The sequence below is a fragment of the Columba livia genome (assembly GCF_036013475.1).
Source record: "Columba livia isolate bColLiv1 breed racing homer chromosome W unlocalized genomic scaffold, bColLiv1.pat.W.v2 SUPER_W_unloc_4, whole genome shotgun sequence".
Classification (NCBI taxonomy): Eukaryota; Metazoa; Chordata; class Aves; order Columbiformes; family Columbidae; genus Columba; species Columba livia.
Window position 1 is genome coordinate 1,779,455 of NW_027042999.1, and position 14,238 is coordinate 1,793,692.

General features: G+C 43.1%; 1 long non-coding RNA gene across 1 annotated transcript; it reads left to right on the top strand.

The window, feature by feature from the left end:
* Window positions 1-8,239: 8,239 nt before the first annotated feature.
* On the top strand, window positions 8,240-11,664 carry LOC135577495 (uncharacterized). The gene is made up of 3 exons (XR_010469297.1): window positions 8,240-8,305; window positions 9,238-9,265; window positions 11,605-11,664. It is a non-coding gene; the product is annotated as an uncharacterized LOC135577495 (long non-coding RNA).
* The last annotated feature ends 2,574 nt before the right edge of the window (window positions 11,665-14,238 follow it).

Sequence of the window (14,238 nt, forward strand, 5' to 3'; positions counted from 1 at the left end):
ATTCCTTCTAATACTGTTGAAGGACTGTGTATTTTGGAACTATTAACTCTCTTAACGCCCAATGTATCTATGATAATAGATCACAGAAGAGCAAGACGAGAAAAACACTTTTTTGTGTGTATATGAGTCAAAATGTGATGATAATGTAGATTTTTGGGGATCAAGGTTAAGGGTTTTAGGATCTCTTGTATCTGGTGTTGGCACAGCTAAAAGCTTTAATTATTTTAGAAAATTAGGATGCTGGCTAGTTAAGCAAACTAACAGAACTTAAAAGGCTTTAAGTGGACTTTTTTTAGATGTAGATTCTGTAAGACATGCCACATGGCAGAGTAGGGCCGCGATAGATTTTTTGTTATTAGCTCAAGGACATGGGTGTGAAGATTTTGATGGGATTTGTTAAATAAATTGTTTAGTAGCTGGGGGCTTTCAGGATGGTTGTTATCAGTAATGAAAACAGAACTGATCGTTTTGATGATTACTGTGGTTGTCTTACTAATGTTGCCATGCATGATTTCTCTGCTGCAAAGGGCCCTGCAGCGGACAATGAGGGCAGCATTTTTAGCAAAAATTAAAAAAGGGGGAATTGTGGGAAACTGCAGCAGGTCTGTGGAATCCTTGACAGAAAATATGAGAGTAGAGATCATCCTTGAGATATTAAGATTTACCCTTGAGAAGGATGGGAGTAAAGGAGTATCCGGAGAGAGGAGAGATGTACCCGTGAGAGAGAAGGGGATAGAAGAATAACATGGATGATAGAAAAATTAACCAATGACATGTTAGTGCTGTAACTTGTAACCAATAGTGAAAAGACACATGAACTGGTAGAATTGTATAAAAATGCACTTGTAGCAATAAATGGCATCTATTACTTTCATCTTGAAAGAACTTGGTCCATGTCATTTGTCCGTCTCAACCGCGACACTTCCTCACAAGGGGAGGAGGAGGGGCAGGCACTGATCTCTTCTCTCTGGTGACCAATGACAGAACCCGAGGGAATGGCAGGAAGATGTGCCCGGGGAGGTTTAAGTTGGACATTAGGAAAATGTTCTTCCCCTAAAGGGTGGTGGAGCACTGGTACAGGATCCCCAGGGAGGTGTCATGGCTCCAAGCCTGACAGCGTTCAAGAAGAGACTGGGCAAGGCCCTGAGACACTTGGTGTGAACTGTGGGGTCGTCATATGCAGGGACAGGAATTGCACTCTATGATCCTTGTGGAGCACAGGACTTTCTGTGATTCTGTAATTGCCCGGTCCATACCGCTCCCCAGCTGGGGGGCAGCACAGCCTGCAGACCCAGGGAGCCCTGGCTAAGCCTTGCTTAGAACAAACAAACAAAAAACAAAACAAACTCAAAACAAACAAACAAACAAACAGTTTTACATGAAGTGGCTCATGCTCTTTTTTTTAAATATTGGCCTTTTGCCGACGGCAGGGCACCACCTTGCAGGGAAAGCAGAATTTCCTGGTCTCGGCACCCGCTTTCACAGCAGCCACCCCGCGGGGCCCCTGGGCCACCACATTCACCCCAGCAGCGTTCCCTCTGGCAGAGCTCTCCTCAGAGCACCCAACCCCACACGGCCCACGACCGCTAAGCAGCGGCTAAAGCCCGCAGGCGGGCCACGGCTCCAGGACCCACCCGACAGGAGGAGCCCGCGGTCGGGAAACAGCCACAAGGCCGGGGCCGCCACCGCCCCCCAACCCAAGCACAGAGTTCGGAGGGCTGCGCTTGCGGCTGACCCCGCGGCCAATGAGAGCTCACGGTGGGACAGTGATGCTTAGTAGAACAGAGACTTCGTGCCGCGTCCAACCCCCGATTCGCTGCGAGCCCCGTAGCCAATGGGAGGACCTTGAGGCGAGCTGGCGGTGAGGAGGGGGTGGGCGCTCGGCATCTCTAGCAGCCAATCAGAATAAGAAGCGCTCCTGGCCGCGTACTCGGCCTTCAGGCTGCTGCCGCCCGGCCTCGCCCCTGCCTGTCTGAGGAGCACCGTGCGCTTTTACGGTCCCTCTTGCCGAAATGGTGTGCGGCGGGGCCTGGCTGCCCTTGTGCGTCCCTCTGTCCGCCTCTGGCAGGCTGCCGGGCAGCGCGGCCCGCCCTGCCCGCCTCGCCTGGTGCGGTGGCCGGGCTCTCCACTCCGATCCTCCCTGGCCACCTCTTAAGTCCTGCTCTGTTAGTGCCGACACGTTCATTTTTCTTTCCGTGTGCTGATTTGCAGTAACTGGCACTGAATTCTCTTTGTCAATTAGTTACTTCTGGTGTCACAAGCTCCCGTTTTTCCTGGCTGATGAAAGCAGCAGTCACCCGGGGCCTCACGCAGCTTCGCAGTTTGTGCTGAGCTTTGGCGTGAGTAACACTTAGATCAGGGATTGCCAGTTTTTATTTTTGAACTTAGAAGTCCGAGTTGTCTTTGTAGTGCCTTTAATCCATTTTAGCTAGTATTAGATGAGGTATTTTCAAAAAAATTACAGACAGAAGTGAAACTCCCTCCACAAATCCTCCTTACTTCAGAGCTATTTTCTGCTAAAGATGTGAGAACCATACACCTCCATCCAGAGATGCACGTATTTATTCAGGGATGTCAGCTTTGCAGTTCAGATAAATGGTTTGTGTTAATGTCTAGGTGCTGGCATAAGGCTATAAATATATATATATATATATATATCAATATATATAAGGCCATATTTATATACAAAGCACCTATTACCATATCAATAAACATTCTTTGGAACCACTCTGACAGCAGAGGTAAGAACAGGATTTAGCCTGTTAGTACCTCAGCAATGGTTTCCAACAACTTAAAAAAAAGCCACAAGACTCTGTTTCTAGAATGTTTTCCTCATCTTGCATTAGACTGGATGACATTTTCATATGTCATCACCTGTAGGTCTCTGCTAAGTGGCTGCTTCCAGTTACGACAGAGGGAGTTTAGAAGCTCTGTAATTAAGTAACTTAAGCGTTTTTGAAAACTCGCTGAAGCCTCATTTTGTCAGCAACTGGCTTATGCCTTGAGATTGAACAACTCGTACATATGCTTAAAATATGTGTGTTTTTTCTAGGAATTAAAGTTTTGAGATTGCTAACTTCAGCCAATAGAGCAGCATGTGGATAATTTCATGTTTTGGTCAAAACAAAATTGTGTAAAAACAATACTTAAAATGCATGTTAAAAACATCACTGTAAGCATTTATTCTAATCTTTAATGGTCCTTTTTATTTAGTATAATCATCCTTTTGAAGATTATTTACTTATCTCCATGGAAACTCTCACTTACAGTACGCCTGACGGTAAGAACTTCGTAAAGCTTCAATATTTACGTGCTGTGTATTTATACTTAGTCAAGCATGCAACTGGTGGAAGTTATATAACATTTGATGGCAGAAGATGCTGAATTTTGTACACTTTGGTGTGGCCTTTCATATGTAAAGTTTGAGGCATGCATGTAATACCTGGAGATTTTCTTTATATGCACCGTTTTGGTCTATTGCGTGCTCTGTTTTAGACAACAGAAAAGAGTTATTAGTGAAGTTCAGGATAACAATGGTTAATATTTAGATGACTTGTAAGAAGAAGAATCAAAGTGAAGAAGACTGAGAGGAAACAAAGGAATGACACCTTCCTGTGTAACCTCATCTAGGTGTTCCTGCTCCGGCAGGTGGACTGGACTAGATGATCATTCAGTCAGCTGATCGGAGCCAGCCCAGCGAGAGCCGGAGCCGGCGGGGTTCACCCGACCACGAGGTTCAGCCGAGATTAGGAAGCTCAGAGGGAAACGTACAGGGACAGCGTGATTCCCGGCGAGTCCCGATCCCTGCAGCCCCGGCAGCCATTGCGAGAGAGCGGCTGACGTTGCGGGGGACGTTCCCACGATGACGGCGACCACACCCCCTCCTCTTGCCTTGAAAAATCCTTTGGGAGGGCAGCAACTAGTCGCTGTCCACCAGGTGTAAGGAGGAGCAACCAGCTTGTGTAGCGGGTGAGTCCCACCCACACTGTGCTGCAGCAGCAGGTGTGATAGCTTGTTTAGCAGGGTGCAGAGAGCACTTGTCGCTTGTCAGCCCCTCTAACTTATTGCCAGCATCCCAGACTGCTGACGACTATGGTCGCCTCCAGGAGGAGAGCTTGTCTCAAACAGACTGTGGCTACGCAGACTGAGGAGCTTCTGTCCCAAACGGTGGCTGTTCAGGTCTCTGGCTGCAGGGAGTGCCAGAGCCTGCTGCTGCCGGGGGAGGGAGGCCAGCAGTCCACCTGTGTGAGGTGTGAGCAGGTGCAAGATCTGCTTGACATGGTTGTGAATCTTAAGGAGGAGGTTGAGATGCTGAGGACCATCAGGGAGTGCGAAAGGGAGATCGACTGGTGGAGTAACACCCTGACGTGCCAGTCGGAAAGGTCCCAGGGAGGTACCCCCCAAAAGGAGATGGACCTCCTGCCCTCTCGGACAGAGGCGGAAGTCCTGAGACGGCCCCTCCCTTGTTGCTGTCGGGCAGAGGTAGGGGACCTAAAAGACGACGAGGGTTGGAAGTGTATTCCGGTTCGGCGTCACAGGCAGCCCCCCTCCCTGCCTGCTTTGTCTCCCCAGGTGCCCCTCCGTAATAGGTTTGAGGCCCTGGATCTTGAAGAAGAGGTAGGTGAGGAGGTGGTGCCAAGCCTGCCTACAAGATCACATAGGAAGAAGCGGTTGACTTCACAACTTAAGACTGCCTCTGATAAGAAAGAAAGAAGGGTGATTGTAATAGGAAATTCCCTTCTGAAAGGAACAGAGGGCCCAATATGCAGAGTTGACCCTCATCTTAGGGAAGTTTGTAGTCTACCTGGAGCCCGGATCAAGGATATTGCTAGAGAGCTCCCCAAACTGGTGCACCCGACAGACTACTACCCGCTGCTGGTCTTCCAGACAGATGGGGAGGAAGCTGCTTCCCGTAGTCTGAGGGGAATGAAGAACGATTTCAAGGTCTTGGGAAGGATGGTGAAAGACTCAGGGGCTCAAGCGATCTTCTCTTCACTCCTTCCATCTTCAAGTGACGATGTAGGATGGAATAAGAATATTCAGTCTCATAATGGTTGGCTCGAAGACTGGTGCTACAGACAGGGCTTTGGATTTTTTGATAATGGTTGGTTTTATAAGACACCAGTCCGGACAGTGTCACACAGGAAAGGTTTATCTCGCAGGGGCAAAAGGATGCTGGGGCAGGAATTAGTTGGGCTCATTTGGGGAGCTTTAAACTAGGCTCGAAGGGAGATGGGGTTGTAGCTGGGCTTGTTCCAGTGGGGCAGCATTCTAAAACTGATGAGGACCGGGTGGCCTCCTATGCCCCTAGGGAGAAATTGGTGTGCTCTGCTCGCTCCCTGAAATGCCTGTACACCAATGCGTGCAGCATGGGGAATAAGCAGGAGGAGTTAGAATCCTGTGTTCGGTCGGGAGATTATGATCTGGTGGCAATTACGGAAACATGGTGGGACAGTTCACATGACTGGAATGTGGTCATGGATGGCTATGCCCTTTTCAGGAAAGACAGGCCAGCCAGGCATGGTGGTGGAGTTGCTCTCTATGTGAGAGAGCAACTACAATGTGCTAAATTCTGCCCAGGAGTGGATGACGAGCGAGTTGAGAGTGTATGGGTCAGGATCAAGGGACAGGCTGGCAGGGGTGACACTGTTGTGGGCGTCTGTTACAGGCCACCAGATCAGGCTGAGGAAGCTGATGAGGCCTTCTATGGGCAGCTGAGAGTGGCCTCACAGTCACAGGCCCTGGTTGTTGTGGGGGATTTTAACTTCCCTGATGTTTGCAGGAAGGACCATTCAGCCATGGGTTAATAAGAGGGTTATTAGGGGCAGTCAGCATGGCTTTACCAAGGGTAAGTCATGCTTGACCAACCTCATAGCCTTTTATGAGAATGTAACAAGGTGGATGGATGATGGCAGAGCGGTGGATGTGGTCTACCTTGACTTCAGTAAAGCCTTTGACACAGTCTCCCACAGCATCCTCACAGCTAAGTTGAGGAGGTGTGTTCTAGACAATAGACTAGTGAGGTGGGTTGCAAACTGGCTTAAGGAGAGAAGCCAGAGAGTGGTAGTCAATGGTGCGGAGTCTAGTTGGAGGCCAGTATCTAGTGGAGTGCCTCAGGGGTCAGTACTGGGGCCAATATTATTCAATATATTCATTAACGATTTAGACGAGGGAATAGAGTGTACTATCAGCAAGTTTGCTGATGACACTAAGCTGGGAGGGGTGGCTGACACGCCAGAAGGCTGTGCTGCCATCCAGCAGGACCTGGACAGGCTGGAGAGTTGGGCGGGGAATAACCTAATGAAATTTAACAAGATCAAGTGTAGAGTCCTGCATCTGGGCATGAACAACCCCAGGTTCCAGTATAGGTTGGGAAATTACAAATTAGAGAGCAGTGTAGGGGAAAGGGACCTGGGGGTCCTGGTGGACAACAGAATGACCATGAGCCAGCACTGTGCCCTTGTGGCCAGGAAGGCCAATGGCATCCTGGGGTGTATTACTAGGGGGGTGGTTAGTAGATCAAGAGAGGTCCTCCTTCCCCTCTACTCCGCCCTGGCGAGACCCCATCTGGAATATTGTGTCCAGTTCTGGGCCCCTCAGTTCCAGAAGGACAGGAAACTGCTGGAGAGGGTCCAGCGTACGGCAACAAAGATGATTAAGGGAGTGGAGCACCTCCCTTATGAAGAAAGGCTGAGGGAGCTGGGGCTCTTTAGTTTGGAGAAGAGGAGACTAAGGGGGGACCTTATTATTGTTTATAAATATATAAAGGGTGAGTGCCATGAGGATGGAGCCAGGCTCTTCTCGGTGGCAAACAATGATAGGACAAGGGGTAATGGGATCAAGCTGGAACACAAGAGGTTCTGCTTAAATTTGAGAAAAAACTTCTCAGTGAGGTTGACAGAGCAGTGGAACAGGCTGCCCAGGGAGGTTGTGGAGTCTCCTCTGGAGACATTCAAAATGCGCCTGGACATGTTCCTGTGCGACCTCACCTAGGCGTTTCTGCTTCAGCAGAGGGATTGGACTAGATGATCTTTTGAGGTCCCTTCCAATCCCAAACATACTGTGATACTGTGATACTGTGATCTTTTGAGGTTCTTTCCAATCCCTAACATTCTGTGATTCTGTGAATGGAGGTATTAGCAGGAAGTTGTTACACATGAATGGACTGTGTAATTTCCTTTCTGCTTAGTATTCTGAAAGCTGCTGTGATAAGTTTCTCTTATGTCAAATGCCAGGGGGAACTGGGTGGATAGTCTCTTTAACTTTTCATTGAATGTTTCAGTGGTTAGCATAAATCTGTACCACATTGTGCTATGTCATGTTTTTCCAGTGTTTCATTATAAATGTTGATCCATTATAGAGTTGACAATGCTTATGCAGAGTTTATTGGGGAAAAAAAAAAACCCTGTTGTTCTAAAATACTTTGCTTGGGGTTTTAGTAGGACTTATGACTTAGCGTCTTCGTGGCTTTACAGGGAAATGAAATGTTCTACCAGTTTTATTATCACTGAAGTGATGATTACGTTTCGTAAGTTACTTTATCAATTCTTGTAAAGTAGAACTTACCACACATACACGTGATGTACTACCACAGTACCAAGCCTTATCTAATCATTGCACCAAATATGATTTACCTTTTAAAGGCTTTTACAGACTGGGAAACTTGCATTTTATAGCATTTTGTATACATTGTCCATCAAGAGAAGGAGAGGGTGGCATACAGCACTGTAATTCACAACCGTTGATTTGTAAAGGCTGGCTTATACTTTTGGTTTACTAACCTCTATTCAGTATGGAATTAACATGGATCTCAGTCCTGTCAAGCCTTAACTATGGCTTTAACTAACGTCAGATACCATGTAGTCAGTATGCATTCAATAATATTTTAAGAGTAAAATATTTTGCTTTTTTTTCCCCTCTTCATGGCATGTGCGGCTGTAATGCTCCTTGGATTTTAGCTTAGTGTTGCTAGACTTAGCATGTGATTATTTAGTTGTTGCTTTGTTTTTCTTTTGTTTTGCCTCACTTCTCAGTTAACTTAGAATTACAATTTTCTCTTGGCTTGTTTACTTATGATTTTTTCGCTTCTAAAATTGTATTGGAGGCTGTTCAGATTTGATAATGTGTTGTTACTATGTAATATGTTCTTCCTAAATGTTTATGTTTGTTAGACTGATTCTGGGTATATATAGTGCTATAAGAAAAGCTGTGTTTATACTGATGTCTCTTGTTATTTCTAGGACCAAAATCATGGGAGGATGTGTCAACCGAGGACCTTAGAAAATGGCAGGAGGAAGTACTTGAGGTAGCTATTAATGTAGTCCTACTATGCAGTTTGTAGTAATGTTTCTTTTTCCTTAATATATAATATCTATAGGAATAAATTCAAATCTCGCTGTGCCATATCATATTTGCAAGAGGTATTAATCAATTAATTCAACATCTGCCTTAAAATAGGGTTTTAGGATAAATTGGTTAAGACTGTCAGATGAGACACACTAAAATAGATGACCGTTTACCAGTGCTAAGCACCTGCCTTTGCCAGGCTAAAGCCATTACTGTTGTGTGATCTGTATTTTTTTATTCTGAGTACTTACATTAAACAAGCAGTTACTTCTTTTTCTATTTCCTGAACTCCCTCGTAAGAACTCAACAGTGAATTTATTCTAAATCTCAGTGTTTCTGCCATAACTGCCAAAAGTCACCTTGTTGCTACATTCCTAATATCTGACTAAAAAGCTAAGTTATGTGGTGTGCCTTGGTAGTTAACACAGAAGCTGTTTGGAACCCCACAGAGTGAGGGGACAAGGGGTAAAATTCAGTCTTGGGAAACAAGAGAGTAGCTAATGGAGAGAGCAAAGGGGCTGTATTTCCTTTTCCACTCCTGGGTAATACCTTGTGCATCATCTACTAATCCTTGCTGCACAACTTTACAGACTAAATACATTAAGGACTGTAAGAGGAATTATCTCTCTTAGCCTGGGCCAAGGTAGCTAAAGCTTACATCGTTGTAGCGATTTTAACAGCAATAGTATGACAAGAAGTAAGTGATCAGGTAACTTTTAACATGTATAGTATTTGTGGCTTTTCTGATCAGGCCGTGGGAAACCTGATGGAAACGGAATTATTATTTAGGAAGTGCCTAGTTGTGAGATGTACCAAAGTAAACAAAGGCATCCATTAATTACTATTCTAATATTTTTCTGATGTTTCTTCTTTTCCTGTTTCTAATTGCAGTGTAACAGAGGAAGTGAAAGGAATGCAGGTACAGTGTTTAAGAAAATAAGTGCCATAGATTATCTTATCCAAAGAGTCTTGACTTAATAGAAGACATCCTGCTTTTATGCCAAACTCTCTAGGATACTCACTGTTTTTTGTGGGGGGAACCACACAAAACCAATAATGTTCATAATTAAAAGCTTCAGTAAATACATTATAATTGATATTGGTGTCATCACAAGTTGTTTAAAATAATCTCACCTGATCAATTAAACAGATAGCTTGTTGTTGTATATGTCAGTTTCAGCAGATGTTCATTGAATCTGAAAATTCCAGCATATTATTCTGTATACTGAATGAATCAGGCTGCCTGCAGGAAAAGGTTCATTAGAGATCAAGTATCACAACGAAAGTCAAATCAAGACTGAACACCTAAGTGTAATTTTGATACTACTTAGGGAGATGTATGCCATATGAAGATTTTCTCATTGTTCTGAAAAGGTCCTGTATGTTCCAAAAAAATACAAATTTTTACTGGAATAAATGATTGGGGAGAAAAGCTGATGTGTAGTACAGCACAGATATGCTGGGCTTTATTTTCTTAAGGCTTTGCAGTCTTTTTTTCTTTTATTTTTTTGGTGTTGCTTATTTCAAGACATTCATCTAAGAAACCCTTAGCTGAACATCTGAGGACAAAACACAATCTAGTGTCTCTGTCTCTCTATCAAGACTTGATCTAATTAATTTTAAATGTACTGCATCACAGATAAGGTAGAAAAGCAAAAAAACCCGGTGTCTGTCTTATTTTTTCCGACTTTGAGTATAACTTGAGCAAAGTCTTTATTATTTAGTTACGTTTTAAGTTATGCTAGGGAAGATATATTTAACTGAATATTGAAGGCGTTAACAGCTTTTGTTATGAGGAAAAACCTACTTTTACAGATTAGTATTTATACCTGTGTATTTATATATGCTATAAAAGATGGAATCTCATAGATTGTGTTTAATTTAAGAAAATCATATATTGTATTGCCTTTTTTTATTTGAAATGCAAAAGTAAATGGAGTGAGCACTTGAACTGCCTGATTATGATTGGTGTAACCCTTTAAAAAAAATAAAGGCTCTGGCTATGGATTATTAAGGCTACTGTGCACATTTTACCTGTCTTCTATATTCTTAAGTGGGCCTGATATGTATTTTCAGTTAGGATACATAAAGTTCTATGCTATTAAGTGTGAACATTTAAAATATCTTTATGAGATCCAAATACTTATTAGTGAACCCTTTGTTTAGTGACAGTCTTGAGTAGGGTAAACATAGCTGCTTAAGCACATGTACTATTTTATTTAAGTCACATGCATTCAATCATGAGAAGTCCTGCTACAGCTTTAGTACCAGCAGAGTCATATGTTTGGGGATACAGATCTTCTCTTTTGGGAAAGATTAAGTTTCTGTAATTTATGCAGCATTAGCAATAGATTTAAGCAATATTTTTTTTTTTATACACACCTTATCATATGCACTCTATACAGACTTGAGAGGTTGTGGCTTGCTATAGATACGTTCTTATATCTAACAAGGCAGTGGTTAGAAATGTAACTTTTTTTCTGCAATATCAAAACAGTTTTCAGTCGGATTAATTTTTATAGCAACAGTATTTGTCTTAGAGGTTCATTATGAAATAAACTTGTGTGGAAGTCACATTTATTTGAAGATGGCTGCTTCTCTGTGGATGTCTTGTCGGTTTTATTTAAATCCATTTGAGTTGCAGTAGCAAATGTAAAAAATAGAGATCTCTGCTGAAATAGGCAGCTCTTACAGTCTTCATATTTCTTCTGCTGCTTCTGAGATAAATGGAGGGGGAACAACCCAAAAAGATTGTGAGTGGGTCTATCTGTGCAGGAAGACAGGCAAAGCACTTTTGGAATGTCCCCTTGCCAAAAATCATTAAAAAGATGCAATAGAGGTTTGGGGCTCCATCCTCAGGCTTCAGGAGTAGTTCATCTTTTTCTTATCCTTTTCAACACACGTCAAGAAAAATGCAGAAAAAGTCTGCAGTTGTCTTCCTTTTCTACAAGTGATACCAACTGATAAAAGGGTAAATTTTATTTTCTGTAGTGCTTCATGGGTTAAGAAGAAAAGAATATGGTAGATGCGCATCTGTGATCAGAATTAGTCTGCTGTATTTGACTAGAACGTTGTTCTGTCACTTATCTGCTCTTTGTATCAGTCCTATGTAAGTTCTCCATTTGCAAAATGTCAATGTTAAATATTTTTCCAAGTAAGAGTATATACAAATGATGAATTAACAAGTTTGGGTATAATATTGGTCTGTGACTTATCAAATTGAAATAGAATTATTTTGTTCCTCCTGTGCATGCTAAGAAATGTCAAAGCAACATAACAGTGATTTTGAGGATGGACATTCAACGGGACATCAGGTATGGGCACCACATTGCGTCTACTGTTACAAAGCCTCTTTAGGAAAAAGTATTTATGTACTCAAATGTTGAGAAAATAATCATGAACAGGTGATCCTGTACCATACCTATAAAGTTAGATTTTTAAAGGCCTACTCATTGCTAAATTGAATCACTTTGTTCTCCTTAAGTAAGAACTTCTGAAAAAAAAAAATAAAAAAAAATGAGGGCTTAAAGTATTTTGCTGCAGTTCTACTGCAGCTCTTCAAATTTTTAGATACCTTATTAAACAATTGTTTTGTAGTTCCCCGCATGTGGTTGCATTATTTTACGAAAAATGTGTCTTTACTTGCTAGGTGCACAGAATTATAGAATCATTTTGGTTGGAAAAGACCCTCAAGATCATTGTGTCCAACCATTAACCTAACTCTGTGACTAAACCATGTCCTTAAGAACTTCATCTACAAATCTTTTGAATGCTTCCGGGAATGGTGACTCCACCACTTCCCTGGGCAGCCTGACAACCCTTCCTGTGAAGAATTTTTTCCTAATATCCAACCTAAACTGTCGCGGTTGAGACGGACAAACGACATGGACCAAGTTTTTTCAAGATGAAAGTAATAGATGCCATTTATTGCTACAAGTGCATTTTTATACAATTCTACCAGTTCATGTGTCTTTTCACTATTGGTTACAAGTTACAGCACTAACATCTCATGGGTTAGTTTTTCTATCATCCATGTTATTCTTCTATCCCCTTCTCTCTCACGGGTACATCTCTCCTCTCTCCGGATACTCCTTTACTCCCATCCTTCTCAAGGGTAAATCTTAATATCTCAAGGCTGATCTCTACTCTCATATTTTCTGTCAAGGATTCCACAGACCCGCTGCAGTTTCCCACAGGAAGCTGTAGCCCCATGAGTTCTCCTCTCAGTCTCCTCCAGGCTGAACAAACCAAGTGACTTTAGCCACTCCTCATACAGCTTCCCCTCCAAACCCTTCACAACCTTGCAGCCCTCTTCTGGACAGTCTCTAGTGGCTTAATATCAAACTGTGGCTCCCAGTGGGGAGCTCTGGGCAAAGCAATACAGAATGTAACCTTCCTGTTGTGTTCCGCAGAAATGGCCAGAGGAACAAGGGCTGGAAAACTGGACTCTAAGTGGCCACCACGACTCATGCCCTTTCTGGTTGTTCTCCATTGGGTCCTGGAGGGTTGCAGGCCTGAGGCCACTGAGGAGAAGGGCTGGAACTGGCACCACCGAAAGCATTACCAGTCTGCTGGCACTGGTATTTTTGATATCATCCCATTCCTCTCCCAATATTCCTAAACCAACCGTTTTCTATAAATAAAGATTTAATTTTTAAAAATTGCTATCAGTACATCAAGTTGCCTGGGACCTCCCATTCCAAAAACCTTTTCTATTTCACCAATATAAAGGCTTAGATGCATCTTTTCAGAATGGTATCTTCATAATGGCATCTTGTCTAAAGCTGACTTTTACTTATCTACTTACTTTTTATGTGTTCAGTTGTAATAAATGTTATTTTTTAAAATTACACAACTAAAGAAAAATACTTTTTTCATCCATTTTTAAGCATTCTTACTGTTATGTGGTTGTGAAATTTCCACAGTGTCGAGGTTTTGATTGCGGGATGACAATAAAACTGGCAGATGTATTTTTTACCCCCTCTCCCCCCACTTCCCCCTTCAGCCCCACCCTCTCCCCCTTCCCACTGAGGACAGGCGATCGGGAGGGAAGGAAGGACAGAGAAAAGAGAGCTGGAAAAACTAAAAATGTTTTACTAATGCTACTGACAAAATAGAGGAAAAGAATACCAAATATACAAAACTAATCTTGCAAGTCCAGGTAACTGCTCTGGCAGATGTTGGGCTGGCACCCGAAGTCCTGGACTGGACTCTGCCACCAACCAGAACTGGGTTCAGTCTGTCACTAGGCCTCAGTTCCCAGGGACGACTAGCAAGGTCCTCTCCTAATGTCAGCCATAAGGAAAAAGGGATGAGATCCTTGTGATCTCCCACTTTTATGTGAAGTATTCACGTGAATGGGATGTTATACTCTGTTGGTCAGTTTCTGGTCACCTGTTTCTCGTTGCCCCTCTTGTGAGATGTACATCTATCCATCCTCATCAATGACCTCACATTCCATTGCTGTGTCTATCTGGCTTTTCGGGAAAGCAGCTAATATGAAAGCTTTAGCTGACAGGCAAATTCACTGAAAGAGAAACTTGGTTTTTAACAAAATCAGGAGACACAGTTGACAAGTTTTGCATTAAGGCCTCACCCTGTTTTTAGCAGGTCTTACCCTTTTTCTGGTTCTGCATTAAGGACTTACTGTTTTTCAAGGTACGATTTTTCTGCCACCACTGCATGGGCCCCTGTGGTCAGTGGTTAAATCACATTTACAAGAGTAGCAAAGTGTTGATTTCAGCTAGCAGGATGAGAAAAGACGAGTGTGGTAATACAAATCTTGATGAACTAGATCACACTCCTGCATTTGTCACTCTTCTCCCACTGGGATGAATGCAAGACAAATAATCTAAAAACCAGAACATCACTGAGGAGCACCTTATTTTCTTG